The sequence below is a fragment of the Ranitomeya variabilis genome, chromosome 6, assembly GCF_051348905.1.
Source record: "Ranitomeya variabilis isolate aRanVar5 chromosome 6, aRanVar5.hap1, whole genome shotgun sequence".
NCBI classification, from domain to species: Eukaryota; Metazoa; Chordata; class Amphibia; order Anura; family Dendrobatidae; genus Ranitomeya; species Ranitomeya variabilis.
In genome coordinates, this window is record NC_135237.1 from 141,400,547 (window position 1) to 141,406,385 (window position 5,839).

The window sequence follows — 5,839 nt, forward strand, 5'->3', positions numbered from 1 at the left end:
TTTGGCAAAGTCGGGTTTCGTGAAACCCGACCCGACCCCAGCGTGGGATCGGCCACACGGTCGGCGATCTTCGCGCCAAAGTCGCGTTTTGTATGACGCTTTCCTCGCCATTTTTTCAGCCAATGAAGGAGTGTGTGCAGCGTGATGACATGGGTTCCGGCTCGCTTTGTGCGGCGTCACAAGGGGTAAAACCGCCATCTTAACGTTTGGGATATAGCGATTCCCACAGTGAAACACATATTTTGCAGGGACGGAGGGGAGAGAGAGAGAGAGAGAGAGAGAGAGAGAGAATAAATAAAAAAAAAAAATTGCATTGGGTTTCGTGTTTCGGTCGGCCCCCCGACTTTTCACAATAATCGGCCGATTTCACATGATCCGACTTTCGAGACAGTCGGGTTTCACGAAACCCAACTCGATCCTAGAAAAGCAAAAGTCGCTCAACCCTCCTTGTGAGGATTGCAAACGTAGTTACCGATGTGATTTTTGAGACAAATCGCCAGGATATAATAGTTCGGGAGAAGGAGGCGGCAGCAGAAAGACGGAGGATGTTTCAACCTCGATGTCGCAGACTATGGATTCATTCCATTAATGCATTGCGGAAGACCCGGGGTGTATATTCTACTCTGTACATGGAGTTGCGCCAGAACCCGGAGAAATTTTTTAATTATCTTCGGATGAGGCAGGAGCACTTTGATTTGTTGCTGGAACAAGTTGGGGATGTCATCCAAAGGCAGGACACACGCATGAGGTTTTCCATTTCACCAGCGGAGCGGCTGATGGTGACCCTGCGGTATGCTCTTTTTTTTTTTTCTTTTTTTTAATCATTGTTCATATTTAAACCTTCACATCAGCAGTGAACATGCTCCACAAAATACTGCGCTGAAACACTGCGTTGCATTTTCTGGAGCATGTTAATTTTTTTTATTATTTGTGGCCATTACTAATTTTTTAACACCTGCTGCATAAGAATGCACAGATGTAAAAATGCTGTTTTTAATATGCACTACAACAGACAAAAAAAATCCGCAGTGCCATTTTTTGAAACTTAAAAAAAAATGTAACATTTGTGTAAATTGTTTAAAATTGTTATGTGGGTCTTTGCAATTTTTACTAACATTTTTTTTTTCACAGCTTCTTGGCTACAGGAGAATCCCTTACGTCACTACACTACCAGTTCCGCCTTGGAGTTTCAACTATTTCCAGAATTGTAAAAGGCACCTGCCGCGCTATATGGGATAACTTGCACACGGAGTACATGCCACCACCGACAAGGGACATCTGGCTGCAGAGTGCAGAACTGTTTGAGAAACTGTGCCATTTCCCAAACTGCTTGGGTGCAGTAGATGGGAAACACATCCGCATAGCCAAACCGGCAGGATCAGGCTCAGAGTTCTTCAATTACAAGAAGTACTTTTCTATCATACTCATGGCCATTGCAGATGCCAACTGCAAATTTCTGGCTGTGGACATTGGAGCCTATGGCCGGTCCAAAGACTCCCAAGTATTCAAAAATTCACCTATGGGCCGTTGTTTGTATGGAGACAGTTATGACTTTCCACCAGGAAGAGCACTCCCGGGAACAACTGGACCACCTATGTCGTATGTACAGTATGTGTGGGTGATGAGGCCTTCCAGTTACCCCACATCTCCTCAAACCGTATTCAAGCAGAGACTTAACCAGAACAAAAAGAGTGTTCAATTACAGATTAACAAGAGCAAGAAGAGTGGTGGAATGTGCATTTGGCATTCTCACTGCAAACTGGTGCGTGCTGCTCACCGCCATAAGACTGCACACACAAACCGTGGATGAGGTTGTGAAGGCCTGCGTGGTCCTACATAACTATTTACTTTCCAAGGAGCCTGTATCCGTGGAAGATGAGGACTTGGAGACCACCCTGTGGGATTACAACAGCAGCTCTGTACGTTCCGCCAGTTCTGTTTCCAGAATGAGGGGCCACTTTGCAGAGTATTTTGTTTCACCTGTGGGCAGGGTGCCATGGCAAGAGAACATTGTGTGACATCTTTTTTCATGTCTTGGTGATTAATGTTTGTGTAAAAAGTTTTTTTATTGACACCAACTTTTAATAATTACTGTCCAAAACTTTGGTATATTTTGGGTAATAAACCAAATGTTATACCTTCTAACGTGTGGTGTGTAATGTTTTTGTACATTTAGTTAGCATACTTAAATGAAGGCACTTCACAAAGAAATTCTTTTTAAACCAAACCAAATTTTATTTTACATATTATAATACAAAATTTGTGATACTTTTTTTTATAAAAAAAAAATTTTGGGCAAATATATTTTTTTTGATTTGGTAAACCTTTTTCATTGGTTAACCTTTTATTTTTGGTAAACTTTTTATTTTAAGTAAACTTTTTGTTTTGTAAACCTTTTTTTTTGTAAACCTTTTTTTTTGTAAACCATTTTTTTTGTAAATTTTTTTTGTAAACTTTTTTTGGGGTAAAATATAACAGCATACAACAAATTATTACAAATCGGTAAAGTGTGGGGTGGAGATAGTAGCGGAGGGGCTGGAAGGTTGGACCATGTCGGTAGGTGGGGAAAGCCTACTGGGTTGGGGTGTAGTGGAAGGGGGGGGAAAACAGGAGGCCGAGCAGGGGTAGGTGTTGTTGGGGTAGGTGGAATACTAAATGGGGAAGGTAAGGTGGACAAGGAAGAAAACATTGGGGAAGACACTTGGATTTGTGGCCGGGATGGGAATTGGGACTGGGTTGGGTATTGCGACTGTGTTTGGTATTGGGCCTGGTGTGGGAATTGGGACTGTGTTTGGTATTGGGCCTGGGGTGGGAATTGGGCCTGTGTTTGGTATTGGGCCTGGGGTGGGATTTGGGCCTGGGGTGGGAATTGGGCATGGACAGGGAATTGGGACTGGGCAGGGAATTGACTGGGCAGGGAATTGGGACTGGGCAGGGAAAGTTGTAGTGGCTGTGTGGGGAGGTGTGGGAGTTTTGGATTTGGACATGACCCGCAGTAGAGCAGCATGGCAGTCGTGCATTACCTGCATCTGCTCGTCAAGACTAAGCTTTTCCATGCTCCTGAGCATAGATTGAAAAAAAAGGTTGCTTGGAGCTTGACTTGCATCTGAATGCAGCCTATCCAAGCGACTGCTGTTTTCACTGATGCGTGCTTGCACCATGTTGAACCCAGCAGTCACTTGCTCTCCCAAAATTTTGAAAGAGCTTTGGAAGGCTGCATTCAGATGCAAGAACTCAGGAGCATAGCTCCTTTCCGGACCCCTCTGTCGCTGCTGCCACGAACCTAATGGTGGTCTAGAGGTGGCAGGATCAGAGGGGTGTGGTAAAGGGAACGCTACATCTTGACCAGTAGATTCAAGTAACGAAGGCTGCGATGCTGCTCCAGTGCTTGTGGAAGTGGATGGGGCAGAGGTACCAGAAGGGCCAGACGAGGGGTCAGAGGGGTGGGGTCTACCGACGTGGCCCTCGATGGCGGACTCCTGAGAGATCGCTCCAGAGGGGTCCAAAGTAGATGCAGGCACCCGATGACTAGAGAAGGTGCTGTGAAATAGAGAAAAAAACAATTAATATATTGATAGGGGAAAAGCCCTGACTGAAACCAAACAAGTTATACAGGTAAACATGGTGATTTATTCAATGGGCTGTTGAATACTTACACTCTACTCAGCATACTTTCGCGGAGGAAGGACAGGGCACGACCATACTTGTACCGAATCCTTCGACGTCCTGATGAGCCACTCGGGGCCTGCATCTCCTGGTTAAAATCCCTCTTGAAGCGATCCCTGAGTGACCGCCACCGCTTCCTAACCCTTTCACCTGTAAAGACAAGAATAAAAGCAAGTGTTAATTAAAACACATTCCATTCAGTTCAAAACATAACTGAAAAGTGAATACTTACAATCTTGAGTCTGCTGCCTTGGCTCAAGGTCCTCCCACCTCGGCAATACGTTCTGGCATACTTCCTCCCAGAGCCGACGGGTCACATACGTATCAGCATGCCTGCGGTCAGCCATATTCCAAAGCGGCTCCCGCTCATGGACCTCCTCGATGAGGCGGTCCACATTGATTCCCATGTCCTCACTGTCTGAGTCGGGAGCACGCTGTGAAGACTGAAAAGAAAAAAAAAATTAATACACTGAAACCAAAAACTACAGAGAAAAAAAAACAAAAAAACTACTCACTGCAGGCTGACCGCGGCGGCGACCACCACGTTGACTCCAGGAGCGGCTGGGAGGATCCTCCTGGCGTTGGCCTGAATGTGCAGCAGACTAAAACAAAATAATAATAGTTATCTTTGATATAGGCATATGTTATATGTGTACAGTGATGTATGATGATCTGTTTTGTGTTGGGTGCACTGTGATGTGTGAAGCAACTGTTTCGACACAACTTACACTCTGTGCGCCCGCTCCTGGCATTTCTCCACCCATCTCGTCCCCTTCTGAGAACCCCTCGGCTGCTTCAGCTTCCTGTGAAAACATAATTAATGCATATAGTGATTAACAGAAATTTTAACTAACACCCAAAAAAATTTAAAACATTTTTAACTGACCGCTACACGCTGTCTCTCTGGAGGAGGGCTATCAGAAGAGGACATTCTTGCTGTGGTCCCTGGTGGCTCTGTAAGTAAAAAGACTCTTGTAATCTGCTATACACATTGAATTGGCAGATTTAGGGTCTTCAAAACTTACATCTGGAAATTGGCTTGCTGTGTGTGCACGTGGCTGTGGTCCCTGGCAAAGGTGGCCTGTGGTTCCTGGTGGCTGGCAAGGTGGTTGGGGTCCCTGGTGGCTCTCTAAGTAAAAAGACACTTGTAATATGCTATACACATTGAATTGGCAGATTTAGGGAATTCAAAACTTACATCTGGAAATTGGCTTGCTGTGTGTGCACGTGGCTGTGGTCCCTGGCAAAGGTGGCCTGTGGTTCCTGGTGACTGGCAAGGTGGTCTGTGGTTCCTGGTGGCTGGCAAAGGTGGCTGTGGTTCCTGGTGGATTGGAAAGGTGGCTGGGGTTCCTGGTGGGTCTGTAAGTATAAAAAATGTATAGTTATACCCACCCCCCAAACTCATCTAATAGATTTAATAACCACCCTGCTCAAATTATGTGAGCAATGTTCATGCAGGCCAACACCAACAGTTTTGAGAAACAAACCCAAAAACAAATAGATCCAAGACAGACCATTTTGAGCTGGATTACCTACTTCAATAATATGTGCAAGCTGTAAAACCATTTCCCCCTATCACCCCCAAAAAAGAAAACCCTCTTGTAAAATTGAAATTCCTACACACAAGTTCAAAATGTATTTATCACATATGTGGTTTGAAAATATCCCTATAAAAATAACTTTAAAAAATTAAATTTCCCTTTAAAAATTTTTAGATTACCTTTTATCTTAAAAAATAAACCCTGAACCAACACAGTATTGCATGTGTAACCATTTGTACATACACCAGTTTAAAATTTACCTTTGTGAAATTATACTACGGACATTTTTTAGAAAATTTTTATTAATTCTTTTTTAATTTTCCTTTTTTTTACCATCACAATAGGAGCTAAAATGCTCTTTATTTTAAATACAAGTACATCAACTGGAAATGTGTTCAACATTAAAACAAAAAAAATTTTTTACAGAAAAAACAAAACACACACGCAAGACACACGCTCACACACTGAAACCACATGCTGCACAGACCACACTACTGGTTAAAAACATCACAGTAAAAAAAAATACATGTAAAATCTCCGCACGTGAGTGCATGGACGCATGCACCCGCAATCACCCAGACGCATGCACAAAAGCACACAGGCGCATGCACAACGAATGCACACGCACAAAA

General features: G+C 43.8%; 1 long non-coding RNA gene across 1 annotated transcript; it reads right to left on the reverse strand.

Annotated features, from left to right (window-relative positions):
• Positions 1 to 3,600: 3,600 nt before the first annotated feature.
• On the reverse strand, positions 3,601 to 4,926 carry LOC143783516 (uncharacterized). The gene is made up of 3 exons (XR_013217223.1): positions 4,865 to 4,926; positions 4,553 to 4,793; positions 3,601 to 4,469 (listed from the first exon to the last, which is right to left on the reverse strand). It is a non-coding gene; the product is annotated as an uncharacterized LOC143783516 (long non-coding RNA).
• Between the last annotated feature and the right edge of the window lie 913 nt (positions 4,927 to 5,839).